The 7,238-nt window shown below is 54.1% G+C and overlaps 12 non-coding genes across 12 annotated transcripts; all 12 read left to right on the forward strand.

Annotated features, from left to right (window-relative positions):
• Positions 1–327: 327 nt before the first annotated feature.
• On the forward strand, positions 328–399 carry Trnae-cuc (transfer RNA glutamic acid (anticodon CUC)). Its single transcript has one exon. It is a non-coding gene; the product is annotated as a tRNA-Glu (tRNA).
• A 380-nt stretch (positions 400–779) lies between these two features.
• Trnah-gug (transfer RNA histidin (anticodon GUG)) lies at positions 780–851 on the forward strand. The gene has a single exon. It is a non-coding gene; the product is annotated as a tRNA-His (tRNA).
• A 735-nt stretch (positions 852–1,586) lies between these two features.
• Trnal-uag (transfer RNA leucine (anticodon UAG)) lies at positions 1,587–1,668 on the forward strand. The gene has a single exon. It is a non-coding gene; the product is annotated as a tRNA-Leu (tRNA).
• Positions 1,669–2,113: 445 nt separating this feature from the next.
• Trnae-cuc (transfer RNA glutamic acid (anticodon CUC)) lies at positions 2,114–2,185 on the forward strand. Its single transcript has one exon. It is a non-coding gene; the product is annotated as a tRNA-Glu (tRNA).
• A 380-nt stretch (positions 2,186–2,565) lies between these two features.
• Trnah-gug (transfer RNA histidin (anticodon GUG)) lies at positions 2,566–2,637 on the forward strand. The gene has a single exon. It is a non-coding gene; the product is annotated as a tRNA-His (tRNA).
• A 736-nt stretch (positions 2,638–3,373) lies between these two features.
• Positions 3,374–3,455, forward strand: Trnal-uag (transfer RNA leucine (anticodon UAG)). The gene has a single exon. It is a non-coding gene; the product is annotated as a tRNA-Leu (tRNA).
• Positions 3,456–3,900: 445 nt separating this feature from the next.
• Trnae-cuc (transfer RNA glutamic acid (anticodon CUC)) lies at positions 3,901–3,972 on the forward strand. Its single transcript has one exon. It is a non-coding gene; the product is annotated as a tRNA-Glu (tRNA).
• Positions 3,973–4,352: 380 nt separating this feature from the next.
• Positions 4,353–4,424, forward strand: Trnah-gug (transfer RNA histidin (anticodon GUG)). Its single transcript has one exon. It is a non-coding gene; the product is annotated as a tRNA-His (tRNA).
• Positions 4,425–5,159: 735 nt separating this feature from the next.
• On the forward strand, positions 5,160–5,241 carry Trnal-uag (transfer RNA leucine (anticodon UAG)). Its single transcript has one exon. It is a non-coding gene; the product is annotated as a tRNA-Leu (tRNA).
• Positions 5,242–5,686: 445 nt separating this feature from the next.
• Trnae-cuc (transfer RNA glutamic acid (anticodon CUC)) lies at positions 5,687–5,758 on the forward strand. The gene has a single exon. It is a non-coding gene; the product is annotated as a tRNA-Glu (tRNA).
• Positions 5,759–6,138: 380 nt separating this feature from the next.
• On the forward strand, positions 6,139–6,210 carry Trnah-gug (transfer RNA histidin (anticodon GUG)). Its single transcript has one exon. It is a non-coding gene; the product is annotated as a tRNA-His (tRNA).
• Positions 6,211–6,945: 735 nt separating this feature from the next.
• On the forward strand, positions 6,946–7,027 carry Trnal-uag (transfer RNA leucine (anticodon UAG)). Its single transcript has one exon. It is a non-coding gene; the product is annotated as a tRNA-Leu (tRNA).
• Positions 7,028–7,238: the final 211 nt, after the last annotated feature.

A 7,238-nucleotide genomic window follows, 5' to 3' on the forward strand; every position in this document is an offset into this window, starting at 1 on the left:
CACCATTCTCTTCGGAGGCGTGGGTTCCAATCCCACAGCTGCCAAGCGTGTAATGTCTCCTGTGTCGAAGGCAGATGCACTCATTGCCCGCAAAGGAAGCAGCACAACAAGGCGTGAGCGTCTGCTTGGTGAATGGTCGTAGAACAGTGCGTGGTGCAACGACAGCATTTGTAGGCACCTTTTGCTCTCATCATTGCTGGCGTTCGTCTCCACGAAATGCGTCCGGAGCACGCCGTTCTATAACGCGAGAGAGTGGATTTTTTACAGTTGTCGTCAGTTAACCGTGCGTGGCTGCTGCGTTCGCTGGAAAGAGCACTGCCGTCGTTATCCGGTGTGGTCTAGTGGCTAGGATACCTGGCTCTCACCCAGGAGGCCCGGGTTCGATTCCCGGTACCGGAATTGCGCGTTTTTGTTGCTCCTCTTATGCGACTTGTCTCGACTTTGCTCGACTGACGCTACGCTGACGCGTGCAGAAAGCTACGTTAAGTATGATTCACGGCAACACCTGACGGCGAGAGAGATGAAGCGTCTATCCACTTGTTATCCAGCCACATACCTGTAGTCAAGAGGCTTGGGGGACTGCAAGACATTGCCACGGAGGTGAATGCAGCTAACCACTGTAGTTAGTGTCCTGACAGCGCAGGCACGTTCATTTGCTCGTATACATGTGATGGAGACCGTGTCTGACACTGCTGTGGCGTACACCTTGGCCTAGGCTTTGCTGGGTATCGCCACTTGCATTCCAGCCAGCTGCCTTCGCGGGCGCCTCCGTGGCCATGGCCGTGATCGTCTAGTGGTTAGGACATTGCGTTGTGGCCGCAATAACCCAGGTTCGAATTCTGGTCACGGCAATTTTGAAAGTTTTGCCTTGCTGCCGTTGCAATGACGAGTACTCGAAATGACAGTACTCTCTTGATTTTTTCACTCGTGTTCCGCAGGCCGCAGTTTGCACTACCACTTCATCCCCAACACGTAATGTCGCCTCCCAGAGCGCAGACGTCCGCTGCTCTCTGTAGTCGAAAAGGGCAGTTGTTTGAAGTGCGATGGATGAGCAGCCAGTCCCAGCAGAACAGGAAGCTGTGGCGTGCACTGTTTGTACAAATGCTAGGAACACTGGCGCACCAAGCAGCGCATGTAGCGTGGCCGAGCGCTTTAAGGCGCTGGTTTAAGGCACCAGTCTCTCTGTTGGCGCGGTTTCGAGTCCTGTAGCTGTCGGGGGTTTCGCTGTGATCGCGTTAACCTGCCGCTTTTTCTTCAAGTGTAACCTCCTTGAGCTCACATATGTTTGACACATGGAGCATTCTAGCTCCGCCTGACAGTTACAGCTACGATAATTTAGTGGTTACGGAAAGCCCAGGTTCGAAACCTGGTCACGGCACGAAAACGTCTCTTGACGCTGTCTCCTTAACTGCGACAGCTACAGACAAGTGGCGTCGCTACCATGCGGCGGGCACGGCTTTTTCTTGCTGTGGATGGCCTAAAGGGACGCTTCCAGTGGGAGAGCAGTGGAAATACATGCCAAGATACTTCCATTTCGAAGTGATCTTTGTAGTACAAAGGAAACGTTTTGCCGCTGCTGCTGCAACGGTAACGTGGCCGAGCGGTCTAAGGCGCTGGTTTTAGGCACCAGTCTCTTCGGAGGCGTGGGTTCGAATCCCACCGTTGCCACTTTTTACGTCTCATTTTTGTGCCGTTGCGGTGTGTTCTCGTGGGGTAGGACGCAGCTCTTGTGACGCGCGTGTTGTGTAGGTAGCGTGGCCGAGCGGTCTAAGGCGCTGGTGTCAGGCACCATTCTCTTCGGAGGCGTGGGTTCCAATCCCACAGCTGCCAAGCGTGTAATGTCTCCTGTGTCGAAGGCAGATGCACTCATTGCCCGCAAAGGAAGCAGCACAACAAGGCGTGAGCGTCTGCTTGGTGAATGGTCGTAGAACAGTGCGTGGTGCAACGACAGCATTTGTAGGCACCTTTTGCTCTCATCATTGCTGGCGTTCGTCTCCACGAAATGCGTCCGGAGCACGCCGTTCTATAACGCGAGAGAGTGGATTTTTTACAGTTGTCGTCAGTTAACCGTGCGTGGCTGCTGCGTTCGCTGGAAAGAGCACTGCCGTCGTTATCCGGTGTGGTCTAGTGGCTAGGATACCTGGCTCTCACCCAGGAGGCCCGGGTTCGATTCCCGGTACCGGAATTGCGCGTTTTTGTTGCTCCTCTTATGCGACTTGTCTCGACTTTGCTCGACTGACGCTACGCTGACGCGTGCAGAAAGCTACGTTAAGTATGATTCACGGCAACACCTGACGGCGAGAGAGATGAAGCGTCTATCCACTTGTTATCCAGCCACATACCTGTAGTCAAGAGGCTTGGGGGACTGCAAGACATTGCCACGGAGGTGAATGCAGCTAACCACTGTAGTTAGTGTCCTGACAGCGCAGGCACGTTCATTTGCTCGTATACATGTGATGGAGACCGTGTCTGACACTGCTGTGGCGTACACCTTGGCCTAGGCTTTGCTGGGTATCGCCACTTGCATTCCAGCCAGCTGCCTTCGCGGGCGCCTCCGTGGCCATGGCCGTGATCGTCTAGTGGTTAGGACATTGCGTTGTGGCCGCAATAACCCAGGTTCGAATTCTGGTCACGGCAATTTTGAAAGTTTTGCCTTGCTGCCGTTGCAATGACGAGTACTCGAAATGACAGTACTCTCTTGATTTTTTCACTCGTGTTCCGCAGGCCGCAGTTTGCACTACCACTTCATCCCCAACACGTAATGTCGCCTCCCAGAGCGCAGACGTCCGCTGCTCTCTGTAGTCGAAAAGGGCAGTTGTTTGAAGTGCGATGGATGAGCAGCCAGTCCCAGCAGAACAGGAAGCTGTGGCGTGCACTGTTTGTACAAATGCTAGGAACACTGGCGCACCAAGCAGCGCATGTAGCGTGGCCGAGCGCTTTAAGGCGCTGGTTTAAGGCACCAGTCTCTCTGTTGGCGCGGTTTCGAGTCCTGTAGCTGTCGGGGGGTTTCGCTGTGATCGCGTTAACCTGCCGCTTTTTCTTCAAGTGTAACCTCCTTGAGCTCACATATGTTTGACACATGGAGCATTCTAGCTCCGCCTGACAGTTACAGCTACGATAATTTAGTGGTTACGGAAAGCCCAGGTTCGAAACCTGGTCACGGCACGAAAACGTCTCTTGACGCTGTCTCCTTAACTGCGACAGCTACAGACAAGTGGCGTCGCTACCATGCGGCGGGCACGGCTTTTTCTTGCTGTGGATGGCCTAAAGGGACGCTTCCAGTGGGAGAGCAGTGGAAATACATGCCAAGATACTTCCATTTCGAAGTGATCTTTGTAGTACAAAGGAAACGTTTTGCCGCTGCTGCTGCAACGGTAACGTGGCCGAGCGGTCTAAGGCGCTGGTTTTAGGCACCAGTCTCTTCGGAGGCGTGGGTTCGAATCCCACCGTTGCCACTTTTTACGTCTCATTTTTGTGCCGTTGCGGTGTGTTCTCGTGGGGTAGGACGCAGCTCTTGTGACGCGCGTGTTGTGTAGGTAGCGTGGCCGAGCGGTCTAAGGCGCTGGTGTCAGGCACCATTCTCTTCGGAGGCGTGGGTTCCAATCCCACAGCTGCCAAGCGTGTAATGTCTCCTGTGTCGAAGGCAGATGCACTCATTGCCCGCAAAGGAAGCAGCACAACAAGGCGTGAGCGTCTGCTTGGTGAATGGTCGTAGAACAGTGCGTGGTGCAACGACAGCATTTGTAGGCACCTTTTGCTCTCATCATTGCTGGCGTTCGTCTCCACGAAATGCGTCCGGAGCACGCCGTTCTATAACGCGAGAGAGTGGATTTTTTACAGTTGTCGTCAGTTAACCGTGCGTGGCTGCTGCGTTCGCTGGAAAGAGCACTGCCGTCGTTATCCGGTGTGGTCTAGTGGCTAGGATACCTGGCTCTCACCCAGGAGGCCCGGGTTCGATTCCCGGTACCGGAATTGCGCGTTTTTGTTGCTCCTCTTATGCGACTTGTCTCGACTTTGCTCGACTGACGCTACGCTGACGCGTGCAGAAAGCTACGTTAAGTATGATTCACGGCAACACCTGACGGCGAGAGAGATGAAGCGTCTATCCACTTGTTATCCAGCCACATACCTGTAGTCAAGAGGCTTGGGGGACTGCAAGACATTGCCACGGAGGTGAATGCAGCTAACCACTGTAGTTAGTGTCCTGACAGCGCAGGCACGTTCATTTGCTCGTATACATGTGATGGAGACCGTGTCTGACACTGCTGTGGCGTACACCTTGGCCTAGGCTTTGCTGGGTATCGCCACTTGCATTCCAGCCAGCTGCCTTCGCGGGCGCCTCCGTGGCCATGGCCGTGATCGTCTAGTGGTTAGGACATTGCGTTGTGGCCGCAATAACCCAGGTTCGAATTCTGGTCACGGCAATTTTGAAAGTTTTGCCTTGCTGCCGTTGCAATGACGAGTACTCGAAATGACAGTACTCTCTTGATTTTTTCACTCGTGTTCCGCAGGCCGCAGTTTGCACTACCACTTCATCCCCAACACGTAATGTCGCCTCCCAGAGCGCAGACGTCCGCTGCTCTCTGTAGTCGAAAAGGGCAGTTGTTTGAAGTGCGATGGATGAGCAGCCAGTCCCAGCAGAACAGGAAGCTGTGGCGTGCACTGTTTGTACAAATGCTAGGAACACTGGCGCACCAAGCAGCGCATGTAGCGTGGCCGAGCGCTTTAAGGCGCTGGTTTAAGGCACCAGTCTCTCTGTTGGCGCGGTTTCGAGTCCTGTAGCTGTCGGGGGTTTCGCTGTGATCGCGTTAACCTGCCGCTTTTTCTTCAAGTGTAACCTCCTTGAGCTCACATATGTTTGACACATGGAGCATTCTAGCTCCGCCTGACAGTTACAGCTACGATAATTTAGTGGTTACGGAAAGCCCAGGTTCGAAACCTGGTCACGGCACGAAAACGTCTCTTGACGCTGTCTCCTTAACTGCGACAGCTACAGACAAGTGGCGTCGCTACCATGCGGCGGGCACGGCTTTTTCTTGCTGTGGATGGCCTAAAGGGACGCTTCCAGTGGGAGAGCAGTGGAAATACATGCCAAGATACTTCCATTTCGAAGTGATCTTTGTAGTACAAAGGAAACGTTTTGCCGCTGCTGCTGCAACGGTAACGTGGCCGAGCGGTCTAAGGCGCTGGTTTTAGGCACCAGTCTCTTCGGAGGCGTGGGTTCGAATCCCACCGTTGCCACTTTTTACGTCTCATTTTTGTGCCGTTGCGGTGTGTTCTCGTGGGGTAGGACGCAGCTCTTGTGACGCGCGTGTTGTGTAGGTAGCGTGGCCGAGCGGTCTAAGGCGCTGGTGTCAGGCACCATTCTCTTCGGAGGCGTGGGTTCCAATCCCACAGCTGCCAAGCGTGTAATGTCTCCTGTGTCGAAGGCAGATGCACTCATTGCCCGCAAAGGAAGCAGCACAACAAGGCGTGAGCGTCTGCTTGGTGAATGGTCGTAGAACAGTGCGTGGTGCAACGACAGCATTTGTAGGCACCTTTTGCTCTCATCATTGCTGGCGTTCGTCTCCACGAAATGCGTCCGGAGCACGCCGTTCTATAACGCGAGAGAGTGGATTTTTTACAGTTGTCGTCAGTTAACCGTGCGTGGCTGCTGCGTTCGCTGGAAAGAGCACTGCCGTCGTTATCCGGTGTGGTCTAGTGGCTAGGATACCTGGCTCTCACCCAGGAGGCCCGGGTTCGATTCCCGGTACCGGAATTGCGCGTTTTTGTTGCTCCTCTTATGCGACTTGTCTCGACTTTGCTCGACTGACGCTACGCTGACGCGTGCAGAAAGCTACGTTAAGTATGATTCACGGCAACACCTGACGGCGAGAGAGATGAAGCGTCTATCCACTTGTTATCCAGCCACATACCTGTAGTCAAGAGGCTTGGGGGACTGCAAGACATTGCCACGGAGGTGAATGCAGCTAACCACTGTAGTTAGTGTCCTGACAGCGCAGGCACGTTCATTTGCTCGTATACATGTGATGGAGACCGTGTCTGACACTGCTGTGGCGTACACCTTGGCCTAGGCTTTGCTGGGTATCGCCACTTGCATTCCAGCCAGCTGCCTTCGCGGGCGCCTCCGTGGCCATGGCCGTGATCGTCTAGTGGTTAGGACATTGCGTTGTGGCCGCAATAACCCAGGTTCGAATTCTGGTCACGGCAATTTTGAAAGTTTTGCCTTGCTGCCGTTGCAATGACGAGTACTCGAAATGACAGTACTCTCTTGATTTTTTCACTCGTGTTCCGCAGGCCGCAGTTTGCACTACCACTTCATCCCCAACACGTAATGTCGCCTCCCAGAGCGCAGACGTCCGCTGCTCTCTGTAGTCGAAAAGGGCAGTTGTTTGAAGTGCGATGGATGAGCAGCCAGTCCCAGCAGAACAGGAAGCTGTGGCGTGCACTGTTTGTACAAATGCTAGGAACACTGGCGCACCAAGCAGCGCATGTAGCGTGGCCGAGCGCTTTAAGGCGCTGGTTTAAGGCACCAGTCTCTCTGTTGGCGCGGTTTCGAGTCCTGTAGCTGTCGGGGGTTTCGCTGTGATCGCGTTAACCTGCCGCTTTTTCTTCAAGTGTAACCTCCTTGAGCTCACATATGTTTGACACATGGAGCATTCTAGCTCCGCCTGACAGTTACAGCTACGATAATTTAGTGGTTACGGAAAGCCCAGGTTCGAAACCTGGTCACGGCACGAAAACGTCTCTTGACGCTTTCTCCTTAACTGCGACAGCTACAGACAAGTGGCGTCGCTACCATGCGGCGGGCACGGCTTTTTCTTGCTGTGGATGGCCTAAAGGGACGCTTCCAGTGGGAGAGCAGTGGAAATACATGCCAAGATACTTCCATTTCGAAGTGATCTTTGTAGTACAAAGGAAACGTTTTGCCGCTGCTGCTGCAACGGTAACGTGGCCGAGCGGTCTAAGGCGCTGGTTTTAGGCACCAGTCTCTTCGGAGGCGTGGGTTCGAATCCCACCGTTGCCACTTTTTACGTCTCATTTTTGTGCCGTTGCGGTGTGTTCTCGTGGGGTAGGACGCAGCTCTTGTGACGCGCGTGTTGTGTAGGTAGCGTGGCCGAGCGGTCTAAGGCGCTGGTGTCAGGCACCATTCTCTTCGGAGGCGTGGGTTCCAATCCCACAGCTGCCAAGCGTGTAATGTCTCCTGTGTCGAAGGCAGATGCACTCATTGCCCGCAA

The sequence above is a fragment of the Schistocerca serialis genome, unplaced genomic scaffold (assembly GCF_023864345.2).
Source record: "Schistocerca serialis cubense isolate TAMUIC-IGC-003099 unplaced genomic scaffold, iqSchSeri2.2 HiC_scaffold_1074, whole genome shotgun sequence".
Taxonomy (NCBI): Eukaryota; Metazoa; Arthropoda; class Insecta; order Orthoptera; family Acrididae; genus Schistocerca; species Schistocerca serialis.